The sequence below is a fragment of the Bubalus kerabau genome, chromosome 6 (genome assembly GCF_029407905.1).
Source record: "Bubalus kerabau isolate K-KA32 ecotype Philippines breed swamp buffalo chromosome 6, PCC_UOA_SB_1v2, whole genome shotgun sequence".
NCBI classification, from domain to species: Eukaryota; Metazoa; Chordata; class Mammalia; order Artiodactyla; family Bovidae; genus Bubalus; species Bubalus kerabau.
The window spans coordinates 115,185,261-115,211,736 of NC_073629.1; the positions used below are offsets into that span (position 1 = coordinate 115,185,261).

The 26,476-nt window shown below is 52.7% G+C and overlaps 1 protein-coding gene across 4 annotated transcripts in view; it reads left to right on the forward strand.

The window, feature by feature from the left end:
* The window catches only part of SH3BP4 (SH3 domain binding protein 4), a 99,972-nt gene that overhangs the window by 23,404 nt on the left and 50,092 nt on the right, over nucleotides 1-26,476 (forward strand). For all 4 annotated transcript variants that reach the window (XR_008716105.1, XM_055586522.1, XM_055586523.1 and 1 more), the window contains one exon: nucleotides 19,416-19,490. The gene's annotated coding sequence lies outside the window, so the exon portion shown is untranslated. The remainder of the gene's footprint in view (nucleotides 1-19,415; nucleotides 19,491-26,476) is intronic.

Genomic DNA, 26,476 nt, shown 5'->3' on the forward strand with positions numbered 1-26,476 from the left:
GGAAATGACAACTCACTCCAGTATTCTTGCCTGGGAAATCCCATGGACGGAGGAGCCTGGTGGGCTACAGTCTCCGGGGTAGTAAAGGGTTGGACGTGACTGAGCCACTAAACAACAAAAAGGGAATCAGAGACTAGACTTCAGTTCATATAACTGAACTAAAGTGCCGCCATCATTCATTGGCAAATGGGCCATCCTAATGGGAGATTTTAATAACAGGGAAGTCAGGTGTTGGTTGGCATATGGGGATACCTTGTGTTATACTGACGACTTTTCTATACATCCAAATCCACTTTAAAAGGAAGTTTGCTTTAGAAAAGAGACAAAACGATGGCAGGGAGGGCCGCTGGGAGGCAGGGGTGCCAGGGCTCGGCTCTCAGACCCTTGGCTCTGGTTGGTATCTGCCGTCGGTGGTAACCGTGGCTGGAGTCCAGAGGGTGCCCTGCAGTGCGGGCCCGTGGTTTTGGGCGGCCCCCTCCAGGGAGGAGCCCAGGCCTCCTCACCTTTTGCCAAGCATGGTGCCCACCCCCTCCAGGTCAGGCGCTGGCCTGTCTCCTCCAGTCAGCAGGTTCTTTGTTCTCTCCTGGACTGGACTTTTAACAGTGAGCTGCTCTCCAGGTCAGCAAGGAAGCCAGCTTCCAAACACAAAGCACAGGTCAGCTCTGCCAGGTGAACTTGAACTTGAGAAAGGCAGCCGAGCAGCGGGAACAGTGGGGCTGTGTATAAACTGCCCTGCAATTCTGAGTCTGGAGCATTAGGCTGGTGGTGGAGCATTAGAAGGGGTGGTCAGGGTGGCCGAGGGCCCCGCTAATCCTGTTAGCAGCTCGAGGGGTGATGTGCGGAAGAGGGGATGAGTTGGTGAAGTTCTCTCTCCTCTGAAGAGGGCTGATAGCATGCATGGCTGCATTGAGGCGTTTGCTCCTTCAGGCATTTTCTGCTGATACCCTGAGTCAGGGCTGGGGGAGCAAGCGCTGTGACGCGCCCTGCACCGGGAAAGTCACTGAGCGCACACACAGGCATGGAGGCTCCGGCCCCTGCACTTGAGCTTATAATCTTCTTAGGCCAGAAGGCTTTCTTAGGGGACCCGGCTCCGGGACAGCATGGGGACAAATGTCTGTCTCCAGCTGGACCTGCCGTCCTCTGGCCAGTCTTCTGTGCCCAGGGATCGCCCGGGACGGGGGCAGTTCTGAGCAGCTCCTGGTGACGGGAAGAGGTTACTGATGTGGGGACCGCATGCTGAGTGGCAGGGGGCCTTGGTCTGGGCTGAGATTCAGCTGGAAAGAGACAAGGGGGCATCAGGTGGGAGGATCAGAGATGGCAGTCATCCTGGGTGGCCCTTGTGTGCACACATTGGTTCCTCATTGCAGGGTAAATCCTGGAGCACTTATGTAGTGCCGACTGTAGGCGCCGAGCTCTTTAAACGCTTCACACATACACTCCCCACAATAGCTTGTAGGTTGGGTGCCCTTTTTTAGAGATGAAGGCAGGTCTGCTCCCAGCTCAAGGTCCTGCCAGTGGGAGGGCATGGGAGTGATGTTCCTGGGCCCCAGGCAGCCCATTCTGCCTGGCACCTCCTCGGGTGGGACAGCTGGAGTTTCCCAGCCAGTGTGTTTACACAGACAGGCATCACCCTAGAGCTTAGGGTCCCTGCACTGGGAGAGCTCCGGGTGTTGGGAGCTTCTGGGGTCGCCCTTCTCTTGACGGCCTCTGGACCCAGAGACTCCCACGATGGATATAGAGTGGGGATGGCTGCTTTGGTGACCTCCCCCACGCCCCACACCCGGGGACCACTTCCCTGCTGTCGGAGCTTTCCAGAAGTTTCTCCCTTCGCAATTCTTCCAACTCAGATGCCCAGATCTGAGAGTCCGCACGTTTGAGTTAACACCACCGTATTCCCCAGCCACCCTGGGAAGAAACCTCTCCAGATTCCTAACGTGCTCAAGGTGTGTTTAAGTTTTCTGGTCCTTTTCAGCTCTTCCATGCAAGCAGGCTGTGCAGCTTGTGGGGGGGTTTTCTACAGCTGGCCTGATCTTTAGGTCCTGGACATTCCCCATGTCTCTCCTGGCCATGGGACCAGAGCCCCAACAGCACGGCGGCCGCCTTGCCATGGCCCTGGGGGCTTTGCTCCTGTAGCCAAGGGCAGCTTCATCCCCTTCAGGTGATGTTCATGGTTTGCAATTTTTGCCTTCTGTCACTCCCTCTGGAAGTGCTTTATCACTCATTCAACAAGTATTTGAGAGCCTGCTGCACCTGGGAGTATGGGGGGCGCAAAGAACAGAGTCCCAGGCACAGCCCACTTTCCATCCGTGGGCAGCAGGGACCAGATACCCTTTCCCTGGGCCCCAGGCCGAGCTGGCATGCACTGGGCCGTGTGCTCACCGACCAGGGCCGCCCTGAGCGCTGAACTCTGGCTGGGCCCCTGCGCTGCTACCAGCCGCAGTCTCGCCCATCAGCCCGCGTAGAAGGTTTCTTTTGTTCGGTGCTATTGGCATGATTGAATCCATTGCTGCTGCCAAACAGGATGTGGTCTGGGTGACTCCCAGCTTCCAGCAATCGAAGGTTCTTGTTTTCCACTGCCTGGAGAGGGACAAACCCCATAACCACAGGGCGCTTTGGGGGCCCTGGGGGGAGCCCTGGGTTAATGAAGAGCCCAGCCCGGCAGCGTCTGGGGCCAGCATCTTTAATTGCATGGGAGGGAGGGGGAGAGGTGGGGCGATTTCTTACAGTCATAACCCAGCCCAGGGGGAGACGGCTTCCAGGTGAGGCTGGAGGCCTGTGAGTTTGGTTTGGGAGGAGGGTTTCTAGGTGGGGCCCTACTTCCAGGTCACAGCTGGGCCGCTTCTCTGAGGAGCAAGATCGGGGAGGGAGCCACCTTTTCCCCAGGCCTGCAGTGCCTGTCCTTACCACTCCATTGGGATATCAGGGGGACAGGCCAATTGGTTCCTAAATCTTGAATGCATGTGCGCGGTTGTGTCGACTCTCTGCAACCCAATGGACTGCAGCCCACAGGCTCCTCTGTCCATGGGATTCTCCAGGCAAGAATACTGGAGTGGGTTGCCACACCCTCCTCCAGGGGATCTTCCCAACCCGGGGATTGAACCTGCTTCTCTTGTGTCTCCTGCATTAGCAGGCGTGTCCCTTACAATTAACACCACCTGGGAAGCCTGTAGATACAAATAACACTTAAATATTTGGGATGAATAGAAGATGGCAGAAACAGTGACCACTCATAAGACTGGTATAGCTTCTCCCTTTTTCCATGGTCTTCTCCATTTTTTCTTGCTGGATTGTAGGAGTTCTTTGAATTTTCTGGAAAATAAGTCTTTCTTGGCTGTGAGCACTGCAAATATTGCCTCCTAGTTTACTTGCCCACACGTGCTTTAAAAATCCAATGAGGCACGTTCTGCATCTGTCCTGGGGGATAATTTACAGAACTGTTTTCCAGGCGTTCCTAGTTCTGGCCGGTGTGTCCTTGGTCTCGGCCAAGGCATCGTGCCTGGGAGGTCATAGGTCCAGCTTATTGTAATGATCCATCACTGCCTTCTCTCACTTTCTGTTCCCCTTCATGGATCCGCCCCACCCCGGGGTCTGGGAGTGCTTTCCTGCACAAATCGTTTTGGTCTCTTAGTCATTTGGGGGAAAATTAGTGAGTCAGCCCTGGACCTTGGGCCTGGGGCACAGCCCCACCTGGCCCGGCAGCTTTAAATCTGCGTTTCTTTGTGGCCCCTGGAGGTGGGAGCTTTACTAAAGGAATGTGGGGTCTGGGGAGCCTGGATGCAGCCTGTTTAGAAGGAATGCATTCCTGGAGGAAGTTAAAATTAGAAAAAGCAGTTATACTTCCTGCCATTCAGCCGCAGTTGGCTGGTGTTTGTTTGCACAAGGATTCTTCTGGTAACAATCTGGGGTCGGTTTCTGTTGGAATATGACGGTGAAGTCATGGTTTGCGGGATGGAGGTGGTCCGTTTCCATGGCAGTCTTTGTTGTTGAAGTCACTGCTTTGTTTGTGAATTCTCGGAGAATTGTGCCAGCCTGGAAAAATAGTCTTGAAACAGCTCCTTTCTATGGCTAGCAAAAAAGATTTTATTTTTTTGCGAAAGCTCTTGAATGGGAAGTTGATACCGTGGAGTGCATCTGTTTGTCGGTGAACCCTGGAAGGAGTGGACCTGGGCCCTTGCGGGGGCTTGGATCCCCATCGCCCCGCCCCCCTCGAGGGGAGGCCACCTCTCCTGGTGGGGAGGCTCGGACTTCTTGGGGAACCCCCTGTGACTGGGGGAGCCCCCTCTGACTGGGGTAGGCAGGGAGGGGGCACCCCACCTCCAGGTTTAGCAAATAAAAATACACTGCACCCTAGCGTGGTTGACTATTTGGGACATACTTACGGTAATAAAATTTTGTTGCGTATCTGAAATACAGTTTTAACAGGGTGTCCTAACATCCGGAGATCACCTCTGACTTTCCTCTGTGGTCCTCGGTCTTGGTCTCGTGGTGCCTGAGGCCCTGCCAGGTGAGGAAGGGACATCGCCTGCTCCTTGCTGGCTGGTGGGCCCCATGGCTTCTCCAGGTTTGTCCCTAGGGGCTCGGACACTTCCTCTTGCCGGCGCTGGGCTGGCCGCTCTCCACCTGCTGGCGTCAGGCTTGCAGTCAGGCAATCATGGCGCGTGCTGCCCCCGTTCCACGGATGGAGAACACGCAGGAGGTCTCCAGTTGCTCACGTACATCAGGGTCCTTCCGCCTCGTCACTCCATGCCCAGAAGCTGGAGGGCACGGGGGAGCTGGCCCGTCATCTTCCTTGGAGAACAGACATGCTCATCAGAAGATCATGTTCACGGAACCAGGGGCATCACCAGCCCACTTCACTGGCCTGCCCAGGAGTGCCATCCCTTTAGCGGAGGTGGGCGGCAAGCATGTCACCCAGACCCGGAGTTACAGATCTCTTGGTAGGAGTCGTGGGCCAGCACTGGACCTCGAAGGAAGAGGGGAGATGTGTACGTAGGAGTTTTCTGGTGGGTGGCTCGCCTGACCAAAGTGAAGGGAGTTGGCGTGGGTGCTAAGGAGGCTGGTGGGATGGGGCCAAGCTGGGGAGAGCCCTGAGCTGGGGCAGGGATGCCTGGCCTCAGGTGGGCTGGTGCTAGGAGGGAGAAGGGCACTTTTTGTGCACGGGCAGGGGAACAGTGGCTGAAGGTGAGGGAGCCAGAGGATGGATTCGGTGGAGATGCAGCTGGGACCATCTGGGAAACAGCTGATCCTTTGCTCCAAGATGGCCAGCAGATCATAGGTGGGGGTGGGGGGCCTTCCTTTTATGTGCAGGCACCGGGTACCGCTGGTGGAGCATCTTACCGTGTGCTCCCGTGAAGCAGGCGTAGGGGCTGGATGCAGCGCTGAGCACAACAGGTGTTCCCCTGCCCTGTGCGCCATACAGATAGGCCTGTGACAGATCCAGGGCTGATTCCCTGGGGGGATTCTATAGCAGTTCACTGAGTGCTTGCTGTGTTCCAGGTGGACCGGGTGAGGTCTTTGCCTTCCAGGAGTCTTTCCTCTGGTGGGAGAGAAAGGAAATAAACAGATGATAAAGAGTGTTGGGAGTGATCACTGAAGCTGGGTAGCTGGATGGGCAGACAAACTGTGCTGTTTTAAGAGGGAGTGTAGTAGGCTCAGGGGCTTCCCAGGTGGCGCTAGTGGTAAAGAACCCACCTGCCAATTTAGGAGACACAAGAGACGTGGGTTCCATCCCCGGATCGGGAAGATCCCCTGGAGGAGGGCATCGCTACCCACTCCAGTATTCTTCTCCTGGGAAATCTCATGGACAGAGTTGCCTGGCGGACTATAGCCCATAGAGTTGCAAAGAGTCGAGTATGACTGAATGGACTTAGCACACACTCCCGTAGAGGGCTGACTGTCCCTTCCCACCTCCCCCAGGGATCGTCACGTGGTAATTCCCAGAACCTATGAATGGTACTTCATAGGGTAAAAAGGACTTGGCGGGTGTGATAGCTGAAGATCCTGAGATGACCCTGCCTACCTGGAGGGGCCCTGAATGTCCTGTAGTGACCAGCCTCGTTGTAAGAGAGGCAGAGGGAGATGTGACTGCACAGCAGGAGGTGATGGAGTCAGAGATGGAGTGAGTGGGCTCTGAAGTTGGAGGAAGGGACCGTAAACCGGGAATCCAGGATGCCAGAAGGTGGAAAAGGCAAGGCCACGGGTTCTCCCAGTAGAGCCTCCACAAGGCAGCAGGCCCAGCAATACTTGATGTTCGCCCAGTGAAACTGGTTTCACATTTGTGCTCTCCAGATGGTAAGAATAAATTGGTTTTAAGGCGCCAGGTTTGTGGCAGTTTGTGACAGTTCCTAGGGCTGTCACATGCTTCCCCTAGGAAAGGAACACGGAAGCCCAGAGATTGAGGAGGTGATGTTTGAACCATGCCCAGGTGTAAATAAAAAACTTTCCCTGATGGCTCAGATGATAAAGAATCTGCCTGCAATGCAGGAGACCCGAGTTCAATCCCTGGATTGGGAAGATCCCCTAGAGAAGGGAATGGCAGCCCACTCCAATATTCTTGCCTGGAGAATCCCAAGGACAGAGGAGCCTGGTGGGTTCTGTCCGTGGGGTCACAAAGAGTCGGACACGACTGAGTGCCTAACACCTTCACTTTCGCTTATTTCAGGTATAAGGGGTGGGAAACGTAGCTCACGATGCTTTCAGAATGTGAGGGTGGGCTTCCCTGCTGACCTGTGGGCTGGGACTGTGGGGCCTGCCCTGGGATCCAGTCCCAGCTGCGAGTCAGGAATTCCTTGGGAACTGAGCCCTGATGGCCCTCAGCCTGGACATGATCTGCAGTTAATTTATACATTTTTAATGTAAAAATTTCATGGCTGCAATCACCATCTGCAGTGATTTTTGGAGCCCAGAAAACTAAAGTCTGACACTGTTTCCACTGTTTCCCCATCTATTTCCCATGAAGTGATGGGACCAGATGCCATGATCTTAGTTTTCTGAATGTTGAGCTTTAAGCCAACTTTTTCACTCTCCTCTTTCACTTTCATCAAGAGGCTTTTTAGTTCCTCTTCACTTTCTACCATAAAGGTGGTGTCATCCGCATATTGGAGGTTATTGATATTTCTCCCAGCAATCTTGATTCCAGCTTGTGCTTCTTCCAGTCCAGCATTTCTCATGATGTACTCTGCATAGAAGTTAAATAAGCAGGGTGACAATATACAGCCTTGACGTACTCCTTTTCCTATTTGGAACCAGTCCGTTGTTCCATGTCCAGTTCTAACTATTGCTTTCTGACCTGCATATAGGTTTTCTCAAAAGGCAGGTCAGGCGGTCTGATATTCCCAGCTCTTTCAGAATTTTCCACAGTTTATTGTGATCCACACAGTCAAAGTTATGGCCAACCTGCTGCTGCTGCGTCGCTTCAGTCGTGTCCGACTCTGTGCGACCCCATGGACGGCAGCCCACCAGGCTCCCCCGTGCCTGGGATTCTCCAGGCAAGAACACTGGAGTGGGTTGCCATTTCCCTCTCCAATGCATGAAAGTGAAAAGTGAAAGTGAAGTCGCTCAGTCATGTTTGACTCTTAGCGACCCCATGGACTGTAGCCCACCAGGTTCCTCTGTCCATGGGATTTTCCAGGCAAGAGTACTGGATACCATATTAAAAAGCAGAGACATTACTTTGCCAACAAAGGTCCATCTAGTCAAGGTTATGGTTTTTCCAGTGGTCATGTATGGATGTGAGAGTTGGACTGTGAAGAAAGCTGAGCACCAAAGAATTGATGCTTTTGAACTGTGGTGTTGGAGAAGACTCTTGAGAGTCCCTTGGACTGCAAGGAGATCCAACCAGTCCATCCTAAAGGAGATCAGTCCTGGTTGTTCATTGGAGGGACTGATGATGAAGCTGAAACTCCAGTACTTTGGCCACCTGATGTGAAGAGCTGACTCACTTGAAAAGATCCTGATGCTGGGAAAGATTGAGGGCAGGAGGAGAAGGGGACGACAGAGGATGAGATGGTTGGATGGCATCACCGACTGAATGGACATGGGTTTGGGTGGACTCCAGGAGTTGGCGATGGACAGGGAGGCCTGGTGTGCTGCGGTTCATGGGGTCGCAAAGAGTTGGACACGACTGAGCGACTGAACTGAACTGAACTGAATGTAAAAATGTCAACTGCTTTTCTCCAGATTTAGCTGCGTGTACGTGTATCTTATTAATGGAACAGAATATTTCCTTGGCTTTCTAAATTGGGAGTTTCTAGCAATACAAAATAGCACACTGGCTTTGACCAGAACTGGCCAGAAATAATGCACCCATGTCACTCAGCTTGTGTCTTGGCCAAAAAAGGCCTAGTGGCCAAGTGCCAGCTTGACATTTGCCATCTGTTCTTGTTTGGGATCCCCAAGTGCGGAGCCCCGGGTGAGGACTTTGGAATTGACATTATGGGGAGAGGTGGTCCCCAGAAGCAGAAGTGGGGATGCAGGAGGGCGACATGAGGAAGTGAGGGAGGCAAGTACAAGGTGAGTCCGTGAGCTCATGGTCACTGTGACTGCTGGGGACCCTCCCAAAGAACCTTAGAATGGTCCCTCTGGGGAATGGGGCAGCCACAGGAGTGTGCCCTGAAGGCTGAGCGAGGGCTGGGGGCCTGGGGTGCTGTGATGGGGGTCACACCCACCCATTTGGAGGGTATGGTCTTTTTCCGTTTTTGGCTGTGCTGGGTCTTCGCTGCTTGTGGGCTTTCTCTAGATGCAGGGGATGGCCCTCTCACTGAGTGGCTTCTCGTTGCAAAGCACAGGCTCTCGGTGCAGGGCTTCAGTGGTTGCAGCTGTCCTGCTTAGTTGCCTTGTGACATGTGGAATCTTCCCAGACCAGGGATCGAACTCATGTCCCCTGCATTGGCAGGTGGATTCTTAACCACTGGACCACTAGGGAAGTCCTGGAGGGTATCTTGACAGCACAGTGAGGGGTGACTCATTGTACACAAATCCGATACAGTGTGGCCTCCGCGAAATCCAGACTCACACTCCCTGTGGGTCCTGAGAAAGGCAGCTATTTCAGCCACCGCCCTCCAGCAAGAGCTGAAACAGCCTCCCAGGCGTGTCTTCATGCTTGTCCACGGTCGGCGAAGCAGACGGTGTTTGGGTGAGGCTTGGAGAAAGTTCAGATGCTTGTGTGAGGAGTGATGGGAGCACAGAGGCACCAAGCACCTCGCCTGCAGAGGGACTTTGACCCCTGTGTGTAGCATCCTCTCTTGATACCTGTTTGGAAGCCGGTCAGCGCAGGTGGTACCTTCCCCGTCTCCCAGGAGCCCCTCCTCCATTCAGGAGTTTCTCTCCATCTAGTTCTGGACTCACACCAGCAGCTTTGTGTCTTGGCATCTTCCATTTTCAGCCTTGTTTTTTTTTTTTTTTTTTTTAATTTATTTTATTTTATTTTTGGCTGTGCTGGGTCTTCGTGCTGCACGGGCTTTTCTCTAGTTGCAGAGAGCAGGGGCTACTCTCTAGTTGAGGCACACGAGCTTCTCACTTCACTGGCTTCTCTTGTCTGTCTGAGCACATGCTCTAGGGCTTGAGGGCCCAGTAGTCGTGCCTCCCAGGCTTAGCTGCTTCTCCACATGTGGCATCTTCCCGGACCAGGTATTGAACCCGCGTCTCCTGCATAGGCAGGCAGATTCTTACCACTGAGCCACCAGGGAAGCCCCCAGCCTTGTCTTATACTTAAGTCCCTGCTGTCTCTTATTTCCCGTCTAGAGTGCAGGACCCATTGGTTTTATTTATCTTGCCGGTCCGTCTGTACCTTGCAGGGAACAGAGCCCAAGTGCAGATTTGGGAGATGGCGGAGCGATCTGTTGACGCTTAACCTCCTGTCCCTCAGAGCCGAATGAGCACCAGCCAGGACGGCTTGAGCTGTGTTCACAGTTGTGTTAACCTTTCACGCCTGATTGGTGGTTGCTGATGACAGAGGTCTTACTGTGTAGAACAGCCGCTGGGTGGACAGGCTCATCAGAGAGGCTCACGTGGCCCTGGCGGGGAGTGAAGGATGGCCAGTGGAACCCACCTTTCTTGTCCCATAATAGCCACCTGGGCCGGGGTGTTCTGACATGACCCGGCTCCACACACCTATTCCAGCCTGTAGTTATAGCTGTGGGGTCAGAGAGGGAAGTGACCCCATGGAGCTGTGCCCTTGGCCCAGCCTTGCTGGTGGGTGGCGGGTAATGGTCACCCAAGCATGTGTCCACCAATACGAGTGTCTCCTCACATGCCCACCTCTCCAGCACACAGGCATCTATTGAAATAGCTTCAAGTTGGCATTTTCTTTATCTATGTGTATTGAAGATTGCATTTTTTTTTTTTTTTTAAGTCTTGTTACAAAAGTAGGCTGTTCCAGGGGTTGGGAACTGCCTTGCATTTCTGGATAACATTATATTTATCTCAATGGAGAGATTTAGAAACTGGGGATTTATTTTGGGGGAAATGAATAAAAACACACTGTCCTCTTATAACCTGGTTTGGGTCTTGGGCTTCAGAAAATGTTGCAGTGAGTCTTGTTTCTGACCCATTTCTGCATATCTGTGAGGGTAGGGCATGTTATCTAAAAGTGGGAGTGAGCTGGGATACATAGCAGATTAACAAATGACAAAGCAGTCCATGTTCTCTTAGAGAAGGGATTCTGCCCTTTTCCCGCGACTATGGTACCCCAGTCCAACAGCAAGGCAGGAGGAGGACCCCCCCAGCCCACTCTGCAGAGCTGAGAGGGGAAGGGGGGTCTTGGGAGGTGAGCCCAGTGTGGAGGGGATTTGGGGTCAGCTGGAAAAGGCCTGCTGTTAGTGGGGGGAGGGCTCAGTCTCCATCTCCCCCCTCTTTCACTGTTGCTAAGGTGAGAAGTTGCCAGGGTGAAGACGTGACCTCCAGGAAGAATCTGCGAGGTCAGAGGGTGGGTGGTCCTCGCCTTGACAGGTCTTCCCCCCCAACCCCATTCAGGGAGGGGTGACCCACAGGAGGGCACTTCTGGGGAAGGAGGTGGCTGCTGGGGTCCTGGCAGAAAAGGGACTGTGCTGGAGCCCACGTGTGCCAGGCCCTGCCAGCACACACTTGAGGCTGGGCAGTTCCCTACCCCGCCTGCTGGGCGCCAAGGAGCAAGGGTGCGCATCCCTGGTCTCAGATTCAGCGGCCGAAGCCAGATTTGAGGCTCTGTTCAAATAGGGTCTGCGCTTGCACACGCTGACTTGTCCCAGTATTTCTTCCTCCTCTGGGTTTGTCGGGAGGCTCCCAGGCCTGGCACAGAAGCCCCGCTTCCTGCAGCTCATAAACACCAGGCAGGATGGTGTACTTCTTCTTACTTTAGGAGACTTGAGATGGGGGAGGTTATAATTTCTGTCTTGGAAGAAGGAAAGAAGGAAGGCAGGGTGGAACCCGGGCTGGCATTTGATGCCCTCGGGCAGAGACGTTCGGTCTGCCCGCAGCCTGCTTTGCCTGCCTCTGTTTTCTTTGCGCTTGACCGTTGTTCTGTTCATCGAGGTCCTGGGGGCGGCTTTGGACCGGTGGGTTATGATCTCAGCTTCCCATTTGTTGACCTCAGTCAGTCATTGAAACCCCGTTGAACCTCACTTACTGAGTCTGCTGAGGGCACAATGGTGCTGACCCTGCCCCCCTCCAACCTCCAGGAGGCCAGGTGGAGAAGCACATTGCTGTCAGTTACCCCACATAGTATCAGTGTGGTCCAGGGACCAGCGGCACCAGCATCACCTGGGAGCGAGTTGGGAATGCACATTCAGGCCCGGCCCAGGCCTCACGGTGGAGACTGGCAGGCTATGTTTTAACAAACCCTCCAGGTGAGCCTGGTGCATGCCCTTGTTTGAGAATCACCTCCTTATTCATACAGAAGAAGTTTAGTTCTCAGCCATTTATGCCATAAGCATAATCGCGAGATTTCTATTTTGCATTTGGCTATATCCCTGGACTTTTATGTTTCAAAGAAGAGAAAGGCAGGGTCTCTGCCCTTAAGGTGGCCCATGTTGCCGTTGTTCAGTTGCTAAGTCATGTCCGACTCTTTGTGACCCCATGGACTGCAAGACGCCAGGTTTCCGTGTCCTTCCAGATGCTTCCCTACGTCCTGGAGCTTGCTCAAATTCATGTCCATCAAGTCGATGAGGCCATCCAACCATCTCATCCTCTGTTGCCCCCTTCTCCTCCCACCCTCAATCTTTCCCAGCATCAGGGTCTTTTCCAATGAGTCAGTTCTTCGCATCAGGTGGCAAAAGTGATGGAGCTTTAACTTCAGCATCAGTCCTTCCAGTGAATATTCAGGGTTGATTTCCGTCAGGATTGACTGGTTTGATCTCCTTGCAGTCCATAGACTAACAGAAAAGATGGGAAGAATCTACTCTACATGATAGGGAGAAAAAAAGATGGTAGAGTAGAAAAAACAAAAACTAAAGAGTAATCTCCAGCATGACGTGGAGAACCCTGTTTTACACTTGAGGAAGCCCAGACCCAGAGTCAAGTTAGGTAAGCTGGCAGAGGTTATCAGGCCCATGAAGGGCAGAGCTGGAATGCAAGTCTTCAGATTTGACGGGGTCATCTCAGAAACCTCCGTGTCCAGGCTCTCCCCATCCATATGGCATCTCACACACCCAGCCCCTGGCTGGAGCCACCTCCCCACTTATTCAGAGGAGGAGGCTATGGTCAGAATGGAAAACCTCAGACTTTGGAAGCTCCTTCATCAGCTTTGCAGTGGGGATTGTCATGATGTTGGATTTAAACCTCCAGCCCTCCTGGGAGCCCAGATCTGTGACCCCGGTCAGATTGTAAAGGTCCTAAGTAATTAGTCAGTGAGTGGAAAAAGTTAGTCAAAGCCTGGAAGAATTAGATTTTTTTTTTTTAATGGAAAAAAAACAGTGTCCATGGATCTTCCGGTCTTCCTACATTGGGTGAAGGTCTTTCCCTGAGTGTGTGTTTGATGACTGTATCTGGCATGCAGGGACCCCAGCCTAGTACAGCCTCACAATTCCCCATTTGTTTACTTTTTTACATTTATTATATTTATTTGTTGTTTTTGGCTGCACTGGGTCTTTGATGCTGCACGCGGGCTTCCTCTGGTTGCGGGGAGCAGGGGCTTGTCTAGTTGCGTGCGTGGACATCTCATCATGATGGCTCCTTGTTGACGAGCACAGACTCTAGGGCACAGGTTTCAGTAGTTGCAACACACGGGCTTAGATGATCTGTTGCCTGTGGACCCTTCCCGGATAAGGAATCAAACCTCTGTCCCCTGCACTGGCGGAGAGATTCTTACCCACTGTGCCCCCAGGGAAGTCCTGATTCCCAGTTTAGAGTCAAGGGATGACACAAAGGCTGGCAAAGCAGCCTGAGTCAAGAGTTCTGGAGTTATTTTATTTTTTTTCTTAAATGTTAATGTGGTCTAGTTTGCCAGCCTGTTTTAAGTGATTCCCCTCTATCAGGTCTTTACAAAATATTCCACTTGACTAGTCCTGGAAGCTGCTCATCTCCCATGATGATTTATGTGATAATTAGATCCATTAAAATGTCCATAGCAAAGCCCATCAGCTCCATCCAGCGGGAGCAAAAGCCCAAAGGAGGAGGAGAAGGCAGCCTTGTGGCCACAGGTGTGGGCGTCCACATACCTGAGAGGGAGTGGGCACAGGTCACCCACACACACAGGAGCCTCCACCCTCGTCCCCGCCCTGCTGGGGAGGGAGGATGCACAGAATGCCGACCACAAACCATGAACCAAACCGCCAACTTGATACTGTGCCAGGTGCCAGGTGGGAATGCACAGGTGTGTAGGGCGAAGCTGCCATGGGCATCTGGTCGACCTGTGTCTCAGTAACCCACCTTCTGTGCTTCACAGTCAATCTAGGCTTCCTCCACGAGAGAGAAAAGGCTGTTCCTTGCCCCCCAATCTATAAAATTTGAAATATTATGAAATTTTAGGAGAGGTAGGTGAAGCAGTTCTGTATTCTCTGTAAGAAAGGTTTCCCCAGAGACCAGGTGTTATTTCACTTGGCGCCTCACCCACCACACACCTAAGTACTGTTGTTTCACTGGTGTTTATTTTGTTAGCGTTAAATACCAAGGTCTGTCTGCAGAAGCATGATTTTTCTCAGTTTTATAAATTGGTTGCCTTGTCCTTTCTTCCATAAACAATGGAGAACCAAGAGTGAAGTCCACTGCCAGGCCTGGGACCCCGATGCTCACATGCCTTGAGCATCTCTTGCAGAGGGACTCGGGGTGCTAACCTGTGCCCCAGAGGGGCCTGAGCTCTCCCCTCGCAGGTTGGAGCGGGCTCCAGGAAGCAGTTTCTGGTTGATAAAATTTACCTCTGGGCCATTCCTGCTTCCTTTTCAAGCCACACCTCCCATTGTTGCCCTTCCCTTCCTCTGGCCATCTCAGATGCTGCCTGCTACCTGGCCAGCCCTTGGGCATTGGCCATGCCCCGTGGGTGCTGCCCACCTCTGTAATTTGAGCCTACCCCAGGCTGGCCTCTGCCCTGCAGCCTGCATGGAGCTGGTGTAGACCGGGGTCAGCGCACTTTCACTGTAGAAGGCCAGGCCAGGCAGTGTTTCAGCTTTGCAGCCCTCTCAGGGGTCTGTGGCCATCGACACACAGAAGAACCACAGACAAATCCGTAAAGGGACAGGGTGCCTGTGTTCAATAAAACTGTACTTCTGCACACTGCGATCTGAATTTCATATTTTTAAAACATTTCGTATAATTTTTATGTATTAGTATGTGCTTTCCCTATTGAAAAATGCTCTTCATTCGTGGGCAGAGAAGGCTGTTGGGCTGGATTTGTCTCTGTTTTGTGCTTTCGAGCTGCTATTTTGGTGTTTTCAGGTGTGGTGGGCACAAGAGTGGTGAGACCGAATCTTGCCCTGGAGAGATCCCAGTCTAGATATTGGCAGGTGCCTGATGTAAAGGAACCTTTGGCCGGTGGATCCATACGTGTCCATTGTGATGGTTAGAAACCCAGGTAATAGGCCAGTTTCCCCAGAGCCACCCTAGAAATGCTTTTCCTCCAGCTGTGAAGAACTGTGCTGGGCGACTGCGTAGATGCCGGGCCGCTGAGCACATGCTGGGGTTGTAGGAGCAAAGCACGGAGGTTTGGGTGTTCAGTGACATCAGAGGGCCACGTAGGTCCTGCTCTGAGAGGCTTGGCACTGCAGGGTTGCCAGCTCTCGTGGGGTTAACACGAACCAAGCTGTAGGTCGAGCAAAGAGAACGTTTCGGAGTATTTCTGAACCTGTCACTTTCAGCTCTTGAGACAGGTGGCCTCCTGAAGATTCCTTCTCCTGGTTTGTTGTATGTTGTATGAGATTGGTTGTATGAGTTGGCTTGGGTGCCATAACAAAGAGCCCCAAGCTTTAGTGCTTAAACAATAGAAATGTATCGTCTCCCAGTACAGAGGAGGCTGGAAGTCCAACATGGAGTGTCTGCAGGGTTGGTTCCTTCTGAGGCTCTGCGGGAGACATGGTCCCAGGCTTCCCCCAGCTTGTGGTGGTTTGCTGGCAACCTTGACTTGTAGACTCATCATCCTGATCCTCGCCTTCATTCTCACGTGGAGTTCTCCCTATCTGTGTATCTGCCTCCAAATTTCCTCCTGTGTGAAAACACCTGTCGAACTGGGTTTGGATTCCCTCTCTTGACCTCGTTTTCACTTAATTACCTCTATAAAGACCCTTTCTTCAAATATGGTCACATTCTGAGGGTCTGGGGGCTAGGGCTTCAGTGTATCCATGGGGTGCATGTGGCGTGCTAAGTTGCTTCAGTTGTGTCTGACTCCTTGCGACCCCATGGACTGTAGCCCACCAGGCTCCTCTGTCCATAGAACTCTTCAGGCAAGAATGCTGGAGTGAGTTGCCATTTCCTTCTCCAGGGGATCTTCTCGACCCAGGGATAGAACCTGAGTCTCTTATGTCTCCTGCATTGACAGGTGGGTTCTTTTTCCCACTAGTGCCACCTGGGATGCCTGTGTGCATGGGACGGGGTGCATGATTTTGACCATAACTTTAGGCACGGGGAGAGAATGGCTGAGTGTCTTGTTGGGACCTGTCCTGGGGTGAGACTTTAGGATGAGGCTCTGTCTTTGTTTGAATAGTTTCTCATCTAAGTTTCTTGAGCCTCTAAGTTTACCTGCTGAGCTTTCCAGCTGTCCTCAGGTAGGATAAGCCCTGTCATCCTATCACCAGCCAAGATGGTAAGCTGCGGATGCAGCAGCTGTAGAGTGATGCAGGCCAGTGATGTCAGTGGTATCCCCACTGGACTGTGGTTGTGTTTGAAGGCTCCTGAAGACAACAGAGCCTTCTCAGCATTGCTTTATGACAGCTCTGTGGTTCTTGGAGACTCCCCCCCGAACTTCAGCAGTAACAGCATTGATGTGTCTGGAAACAAACCATGAAATCAGGATATCAGACATCTTCTAGACTCCAGGGTTTGGGGCTAACTTGATCCACATACACTAAGTCCTGTGTTTTCTCTGGGGGCTGTGGAGACTGATGGGCCCCTGGCTTCTGGCTGCTCCCTCCTTGGCTGAAGGGCCACACCCCTCTCCTCTCAGGTCAGCGGGTCCTTGTGCAGAGACCTGGGACTTCCAGAGAGATAGAGCCTGCAGCTGGGGAGGTGGGAAGGGGCTGATCCTGTTCACCTAGTCCCCGTACACTGGACCTCACAGGCTCACCCGTTCACAGCCAGAGTCGTGAACGCTGAGTGGGCAGAGGGCTCTGGGTGTGCACCTGTCATGCCACAGATCTATCTAGGAACCTTCCAGGGATCCCTATGAGGGAACAGAGCTTCAGGAGCCTGCTGCAGTGAGCAAGAGAAAAGCCCAGTGTTTTCCTAGGCTCTTGCCCAAAATGCTGAGTGATCCAGCACTTAAAGCTGCATTGACTGAGGATGCTGTAATTGGAATGGGAGAGGAAACGCATTCCTCCCCTCTTCATAAAGTCCTCCCCTTCTCATAAAAGACTTGGTGGTGGGCTCCTCTGGTTGCGCAGAGCACACAGCTATTTTGCATCTGGGAAATGGGCTTTAGGGAGAGCCGTGATGTAGATGTGGGAAGTAGAGGCCGTTGATCACTAGAGATGCTCTTTGCATGAGACTCTGTGGCCTTGCCAAGCCCCGACTCCTTCTCGCCCTTCCTGAAGGGCCTGCAGGTGGACCCGTGCAGAGGTGAGAGGCTCAGCAGAGTGGGCACCTGGACAGGAGGGAGGGTACAAAGTCCTGTCCCCCCAGCCTAGATGCCGGGGAGGGGATGGTTTATAAAGCAAAGGAGACACCCAAGTTCTTAGACTGGTGCATGTGTGCGTGCTAAGTCGCTTCAGTCATGTCCGACTCTTTGTGACCCCAGGGACTGTAGCCCGCCAGACTCCTCTGTCCATGGGATTCTCCAGGCAAGAATACTGGAGTGGGTTGCCATTTACCTCCTCTAGGGCATCTTCGCAACCCAGGGCTCAATTCCGCATCTCCTGCATCTTGAGCGTTGGCAGGCGGGTTCTTTACCACTAGTGCTGCCTGGGAAGCCCCTCAGGCTGATACAGTGACTTAAAAAAAAAAAAAGAACAAAAGAGATGTATGCTATTCACACCATAGAGCAAATTGGAAAGATTAGAGAAGTCTGAATAAGCATTGAAAGTGAAACTGAAAGTCACTCAGTCGTGTCCGACTCTTTGTGACCCCATGGACTATACAGTCCATGGAATTCTCCAGGCCAGAATATCTTCCCAACCCAGGGATTGAACCCAGGTCTCCCACATTGCAGGCTGATTCTTTACCAACTGAGCCACAAGGGAAGCCCAAGAATACGAGGGTGGGTAGCCTGTCCCTTCTCCAGTGGATCTTCCCGACCCAGGAATTGAACCAGGGTCTCCTACATTGCAGGCAGATTCTGTACTAACTGAGCCACCAGGGAACAAGCATTAAAATACCAAAAACCCACTTCTGAGAGGCACCCCTGCACTGTTTCACTCCCTCCAGGCCTTTCAAAGTGACGAGGTTCTCATCTGCCCTGTCTAGACTGTCTTTGGGATCCTGCATGCAACTCGATGGCATGCCAAGGTCTGCAGATGCACCCAGAATCCAGGTGATGGGTGGACAGCGGCCTGTGCATCCTGAGCCTTGAACGTCCTACCCCACCTGCATTTTCTGAACTTCTCGGGGTCTGAATCTTTTGTCACGTTCAGATATGTTTCCTCAGGTTGTTGCTGCCTTTTTGTAGCATTCGTTGATTTCACTGAGGTTTTTCCTTTTGCCTTTGTGTTTCCTACGTTCCTTGTGCATTAGGTCTGTCTCTACCTTAAGAGTTAAGTGTACAAGTGCTGGATTTTCTCTTTCCTTCCGGTTGATTTCCTTCCATGCCTCCCAGCCTGTCCTCTTACCTTTCTGTGCGTCTGGAATTCATTTCGCCATGGAAGCCCCAGAGGAAACGGTGCTGTGAAGACCAGCCAGCTGCCCCAGCATCTCAGGATAATTCTTGCCCTCCTGTGATGCTCCTTGTGATTGCATGTGGACTGATAACGTGGCTGAGGGTCTGTTCCAGGGGAGGACAGTGATTTAGGGAAGGTGCCCAGGATGGGATTTCCTCCTCCTGTTTCACAGGCTGGCCGGATGCAGGGCTCCTGTAAATCCTGGAGCAGCTCTGTTACTCCCGTCCAGAAGGCCAGGGTGTCGTGCCACGGTGGTACCTTCGATCCCACCGTCCATCATCACCCTGTTTAAGGAACCTGTTGCAGACGTGGGCTCCTTGGTTACTGTTAGTCACCACCTCCTAAGTGACCAGCAAGTGGGGAGGAAACCCCACTGCTGGCAAGCCATCGAGGAATCCATCTCTTGGGTTTAGCTGATAAGATTATTCTGTTGAGCCTGCACTGCCTATCTCTGCAGAAGTAATAGCAGGTGAGGGAAGACAATACAGCCTTGAGAAGAAACAAGCCCAAAATGCCCTCTTGGTGACTGGGCTCCCAGAAACCAACTGTGGCACAGGTTACCGGGGTGCAGTCTTGGGGTCAGACCCTTTGGAAGGGCCCTGAGGTTGGGGGTGCAGAGGGAAGCCCTTGAGACCCCACAGATGCTCCAACCCTGGACAGCCCTTTCCCACTTGTCCGGGTTGGGTAGGAGGTGGGGGGCATCCTTTTACTGCAGAGTGGCTGCCCCAGCGGGGCCGTGACCTGGTGGAGGAGGGCCTCTTTCCAGGAGGGGGTTCTAGAAAGCCGGCCACGCATCTGGCAGCCAGAATGGAAGGGGTTCCGGGGCCGATTCCAGCATCCACCGCCACCCTCGTCTTCCCCGGTAAACGCAGTGGCCAACGAAACCGGCTCCAGATGTGGAAGAGCCTTGGAGGAAAGAGGTGGAAATGAGTTCTTCAGCTGCACAAGACTCTGGCTCTCAGTCTCGGTTCCCCTTTTGTCTTGCAGCGTCTCCCTTCTCTGGACAGAAGGCCGCATCCTGGGGCTGGTGCTCTGACATCAGGGAGCTGGGGCCGGTGGCAGGTAAGCGATGCGGGCAGGGCGCTTGAGTTTGCCCCCCACCGGGGCCTGTCCCACGGAGGGGGCGGCGTCACCCCCTGGAGGGGGCATGCCCAGAGTGCCCACGAGCCGCTCAGGAGGGAGAAGTCACTTCCCCGAGACCCTGCAGCACCATCCATCCCCCTGCACAGGCCTGTCTTCACCTCCTCCTCGTCAGCGCTCCACGTGCCTGCAGGAGGTCAGAGGTCACCGGCATTCCTGGCACGGGCAAGTTCCCGGAACAGCTTCGGGTTTCTGTTTACCTCGGTGACTTCCCTCTGTGTCCACTGATGACACGTTCTCTCTCTGCCCAGAAACCAGCTGGGCAGCTTGTCTGCCTCCCTGACAGCGGGGGGACGGAGCCCAGGTTGGCTGTCCTGTGTGTTTGCACAAAGCAGCTTTATTCTTAAAGCTGGAGAGGTTCCGAGCTTCCCAAACAATGGCCACCAGTGATGAGATGCGATGCCTTTGGCTCTGTGTGGCCCTGGGACAGGTGTGTCCTGGGAAAGGAGTGTGAGGTTGGCAGAAAACGTGAGCAGGAAGCTTTAGCCACTGCTCAGGAGGAAGAAGTGAGTTGGCAGAAAGAAGGGAGAGTGAATGGCGGCCTGGTAGAACGTTCTCAGATATTTTCTCTGCTGTTCTTGATCTTTATCCCCATGACCTGCAATAATAGTAGGAGAAACCATCTATAGTACAATCAGCTGGGTCAGATTATCTACGTAACATGGTGCAGACTTCATATTTAAAAACAAAGGAGACTTTCCAACTCAGGGTGAAAAAGATCAGATATAATGTAAGGGGGTCATTTGCAGACACAAGTTGAAGAAGGGGGTTGAGATGGAAGAGCCCAGACCCTGCTGCCTTGTAGAGTCAAATGTTAGTTGCTCAGTCATGTCCAACTCTTTGTGACCCCATGGACTGTAGCCCACCAGACTCCTCTGTCCCTGGAATGCTCCATGCAAGAAGACTGGAGTGGGTTCCCATTCCTTTCTCCAGGGGATCTTCCCGACCCAGAGATTGAACCCAGAAATTCTGCATTGCAGGCAGATTCTTTACCATTTGAGCCACCAGGGAAGCCAGGAAATCCTTGCAGGACCCAGTTGAATAATAAAAGCTGTTCCAGATAAAGTGTCTGAATAAGTGCAGGTTATCCTTAAATCCTGTGTGTCTTCTGTTCGCTGGGAGGCAGCTGATTAGATTTTGTTTCCACTTTCACTGCGCTCCCCCCCCCTTTTATATCATATCTTTTTGTTTTCCAGTATCAGCCTTTGCTATAAAGAAAGAATGTTGCAGGAGGTTTGCAGGTTATGACCCTGGGGCTTTTAATAGTGGGTGAGGAATTCAGGAGTGTTCTGGTCCCCACTGAGGTCTTAGGGACTTAAAATACCTCTACCCAGGAAGTGGCTGTCAGCAAGCCTTTGCCCTGGAGGTTGCGATCTGTTTGGGTTTGCAGTGAAACCCAGTGAAAGGCATCCACATTCCTCGCATTCTTTTGGACTGGCATTGGCCGGAAAGCTGGGGCTTCTGAACTCAAACAGCAAGCATGTGGCTTGGCTCTTCTCTGGAGATAACCCTGGTAGATACCAGGGATGGTGTGGCTGGGCTCCCTGCCCTGTGGCCCCCCTCCCCAGGTTACCTCCTCTGGGTTTGAATTGAGGACACAGCTTGGCCAGGGTGGACCCCTCTTGAGCAAAGCAGGAGGTCAACGGGGAGCTCTACTTAGGACCCCTTTTCAGCTCCAACAGTTTCCTGGGTGTCATTTATGTGGTTTGCTTTTTCTGGGAGTGAGCCAGGGTACCCAGGGCATCAGGACCCCTGGGAAGAGGAAGCAGGGTGGGTGGGCCTTGCCCCCGGGGTCTCCATCCTGTCATTAAGGGCTCCCAGAGAGGGGCTCACACCTCTCCTGGCCATGGAGGTGGCAGACAGCCGTGGGGGCTTTAGGGAGTGGATGTGTGTCTCCCAGCATTTAAAGAGACCACCCACTGGCTATGGCCAGAAGAGGATCCTCACACATTTGGCCAATTTTTGTGGCTTTTTCCCCCCTACAGAAAACACACAAATGAAGTGTTTTCTCTTTGCTTCTTAATGTTCAAGATCTGATTTGTCCTAAGTTCATTGTGAGGAGAGGCATCAAGGGGTTTTGTGAAAGTGCTAGTCACTCAGTCGTGTCTGACTCTTTGCGACCCCATGGACTGTAGCCCACCAGGCTCCTCTGTCCACGGAATTCCCCAGGCAAGAATACCAGAGTGGGTAGCCATCCCTTTCTCTAGGGGACGTTCCCGACCCAGGGATCCAGCCCAGGCCTCCCGCATTGCCGGATGATTCTTTACTGTCTGAGCCACCAGGGAAACCCTCAAGAGGTTTTACCAGTGCCTAATTTTGTGATTTGCATGTAGTTCCACCCACGTGGGATTACATACACATTGGGTTTCTCAGGTGGCGATAGTGGTAAAGAACCCGCCTGCCAATGCAGGAGACTTAAGAGACGCTGGTTTGATCCTTAGGTCGAAGATCCCCTGGAGAAGGGTATGGCAACCCACTCTAGTATTCTTGCCTGGAGAATCCCATGGACAGTGGAGCCCGATGGGCTACAGTCCATGGGGTCGCACAGAGTCGGGCACAACTGAAGCGACTTTGTACTTCACTCTCCACTCACGTGGCGTCAGGTTCTTTACCTGTTACTGATCCCCTGTTACCGCCACCAGAAATCATTTATTAAAGGGCCAGTGGATGCTGCTGTTCAAGGTGAGGGAGCAGGAATGATGCCTGATTCCAGTTCCCTTCACTTTAAGACTCATGTGAAGGACCAGCGTAACCGGCAAATAGCAGAACTTGGCCTGATGGCTCCTCGGGGAGTGTGCCAACCAAGGAGGGGCTCGGTGGGAGACCAGGGTCAAGGCCAGTTCCCATGATCCTGCCAATGGCCATGGAGGCAGGAGCTCCAGCCTCGCTCACCTGTTGTCTGCATGTTAGGTCTCCTGCTGCCCAGGAACACGTCCTGTCCATTTTACAGACAAGAAGTCAGGCTCAGAGAGTGCCCCATTCATGTTCAGGTTCAGAGGGTTATTAATAAGCTTATTTGTGTGTACCAAGTCATCCTTCCTTACTGGGAGGACACATGAGCTATGGGGCCAGTACCCTCGAGTCCCCTTCTGGCCAGTAGAAATCACTTGTGAATCAAACAGGTTAAAGTTTTTCTCTTAAAACTGTAAATTTACTTAAAAATCAAGGCTGCAGTTAGGAAGTGAGTTAGGTGGTCTCAAAGATCGGTGCTGTCTAGCTGCATGGACCTGTCCACCCTCCCTGTAGGGAGTGCCTTGGCCAAGGTCTGGTCCATGTGGACACTCAGACAGATTCTTGCTCTTCAGGGGTTACTTTTCAGACTGTGTATCGCCAGATTTTCTGATTACGTGAGCTTGGGTTTTGGGACATGAAATTTGCATAGCATTCAACTAACCATTTAAAAGTATACAGTTCAGTTGGCATTTAGTGCACAGTGTCGTGTGACCAGCACCTGTCTCTGGTCTCAGAACCTTTCCATCACCTCAGAAGAAGACCGCTGCTCCCCCTCAGGGCCTACTCCTGTTGCCCCCTGCCCTCCTGCCCTGCCACTAAGGGGTTAACTCTTGAGGTTTGAATTGGACGACAACCTGTCGGTTATCCCAGTTTTCCCCACAGCCAAGGCCAGCATCCTTAACTGCAGACACCCAGGCCTGCAGGCCGCCCCCTGGAGGTAAGGCCTGTCATCACAGGGGGTCAGCAGCTGGACCACTGCAGGGACCTGGCCACACATTGCTTGAATGTGAAGCGGTGCTCAGCCTCTTTCAGAAGCTCTGCATGAGTGAGCCTCAGTCACATCGGGGCTGCCTCATTAAATTAAAAATATTTATTAAAAATAAATTTAAATTTTATATTATATAAAAATTAAAAACCTCATATTGACCGTGAGGTCAGGGGCCACCAGAGTGAAGTCCGGGGAATGCGGGCGGGTGAGAACCCTGAGTGCTTGGGCAGAGGCACTAAACGGAAAACAGCCTCTGTGGTCTTACAGGCCTTGTGTTTTAGTTTCATCACCAGCCTGCGTTTTCACTCTTCTTAAAGCAGGCGTGTCCTGGGGACCGCTGAGACATTTTTGACATACTTGAGGCCGTGGAGATAAAAGGTGAGTGGAAGAAAGATCCCGCAGTTGTTTATTTCCAGAGCTTTCCAGTCTCCTGCTGAAACCTGCGTAGGCTACAAAGAACTTCCCAATCTAATCAGAAAACCTCCGGGTCCCCATCCCTGGCTGAAGTTTTCCCCTTTCGTTCATCTGTTTTTTGAAGTTGACTGGGCCAGCTGCAACTCAGGAAGGACAGAGTGAATGTGTTTCATTCCTGGGTCAGAAAAATGTCTGTTTGGAGTCAGAAAAACGTCTCTGCCAAAAACTTACAGCTTTAATCTTTTCCGGGCAGAGACAGATTTCAATAATGAGCACAAGCATTTTGCATAAACTAATTTCCTTGAAACTCAGTTTCCTCACCTGTAAAGACAGAGCCCAGGTCAGAAGGTTCTCAGATAAAAAGGAATGGAATAGGCACTGCAGCTTGCTCAAGAGAAACAGTGGGAGGGTTGTTGGAAACATCCAGAGGTCAAGCCCCCAGATCAGAGGTCAAGCCCCCAGATCACAGAGGACCTGGGAACCAGAGTTGGAGAAATGAAACCGCTTTTCAGGAACCGCATGGCATGTTCCCCAGTTACCCAGCCTCTGCCGCTCAGCCAGCGTGTAGAGGAATGGCCACCAGCCACGGTCCAGCAGTCCATGAGCAGGACCTGCCCTGGGGTGCTTTTGCCTTTCTCAGCTCCCTGCTCTTGGAAGTGGGTTGGGGCCCGCTGACCCTTTGGAGCAGGTCCTCAGTTGCTGGGTCCGGAGGCAGATGGTGGATTGGCTGACCTGCAAGTGGGGTCCGTTGCTGGTCCATCAGAGGGAGGGGACAGGGCCATGGGTTGTCCAGGCTGGAGGAGCGCCTGGACCAGGCAGTGAAGCACCCAGCAGAGTGAGGAGGTGCGAGCTTTCACCCTCCCCTGGGCCTTTATGCAAACGTACCTCCCCTCCCTCCTTCCCTCTCTCTCTCCCTCCCATCCTCCTTGTTTCCTTCCCTTTCTGCCTCCCTCCTTCTGAGGTTGCCACCCCACCAGATAGGTAAGCCATTTAACCTCCCAGGGACTCCCTTGGTGTGTGTCTGTATCTAGAGGCCCCCGAGCATCAGTCTCTGAACATGTCACTGATGTGGCCCCAGAGCTGCCCTGCCCCAGACACTTCACACGGTTTCTCAAGCCCTTCGCCCTGGCTCCTAGAGGGCAGGACACCCCCCCCCACCCCAATTCCTGGGCAGCCCTGGACTTTGGGTTCCATAAACCTGATTCTTCCCACTTCATCATTGCCCACCATCAATCCTGTTTACATTTGCTATTTTTCTGTATGAACATAGAGCCTCATCTCTGCCTTTGGTTTTTTTTAAAGTAATTGTGAAAAGCATTGATTGATGCTGTATGTGTGCTTGGGGTGTCACCGTGGTCTGAGCCTCAGCCCCTTGAACATCATCTTCATCAATAGCAGGCGTGTCCCCATGGGACTTCTAGCAGCCTATTGAGAGGGTCCTTAAGGTCCCAACATGTCAAACAAAACTTTACAGATATAGCTGGTTTTCTAAAGAGAAAGCCCACAGCCCTTGTCAGATTCCTCAAATGAGTTTTGCATGACTTGGAAGAAGGCTAAGGCCAGCATGGAGATAAGGTGGCTGGAAGATAAGCCGGTGTCAGACCAAGGGGCTGAAGGTCTATCCTTGACCAAGAGCGCTCAGCACACACCCAGATGAAATTCTCAAGCCCCTTCAGTTGTATCTTTGTGACCCCAACCCTGTGTTCTTTAGCCCGTTGGGCTCCTCTGTCCATGGGATTCTCTAGGCAAGAACACTGGAGTGGGTTGCCATACCCTCCTCCGGGAGATCTTCCCCACCCAGGGAACGAACCTGCGTCTTCTGTCTCCTGCACTAGGAAGCAGGTTCTTTACCCCTAGCCCCACCGGGAAGCCTCCTTCTTTTCTTCATCTGGTTCTTATTTCTGTTGCTTTCCATTCAAATACCAATGGTATTTGCTCTGTTGTAGAGAGGACCTGGCTTATGAAAATCACCTTTGGAGTCTAGCTGACCTGGGCTTGCTCTGCCCCATTCCTGAAAACCAGAGATGCTGTGCGGGTGTTTGATGGGAAGCCAGGGTCTGGGCCACCAGCAGGCTGTCCGTGGGTTGGTGGCTGGAGAGAGGGGGCCCTCCTGAACTGTCAGTCTGCACGGTGCTCAGGTTTGAGGGGCGTGGGAAGAGGAATTTGGGAATGGGCTCTCAGGGGAGGTGGGCTTCTGATGCACGGTGTGTGTGGTCTGGGCCTGTTGTGGATTTGGCCGAGGAGGTTTCAGGGAGGAGACGGTATTGCGCAGTGCTCGAAGAACTCTTCCGTAGGTTCACTGTTGAAATTTTGCAGAGTGCTTTACAGTTTGCAGAGCTCTCGGATTTGTTCTTGACCTTTTGACCTTCTCCCAGAGGTGATGCCAGGCCAGGTAGGGCTCCGTGGCCTCCTCTTACTGATGAGGGAGGTGGTGCTTCGGAAGCCCAACCGTGATTAATGGGAGCTCAGAGCAGCCTCTGACCCCAAAGCCAGTACACAGCTCCCCACAGCAATAAGAGCTGGGGTCGGATGGTGGGAGGCTAGGCAGGGTTCTTGAACTGTCCATCAGTGGGACACATCCCAGAGTCCAGGTAAGGCCAGGATGGACACCACTTCTACCTGGGATCTCTACATTTCCAAAGGACATAACATAACTTGAGAACCAGTCATCTGTATTTGTTGGGAGGCAGGTTGGCATGCGTCGCTAGGAAATAGTTTGCCCTCCCTGTGTTGCAGGAAAGAGAGCGGAGCCCGAGAGGATGGTCACATCCCA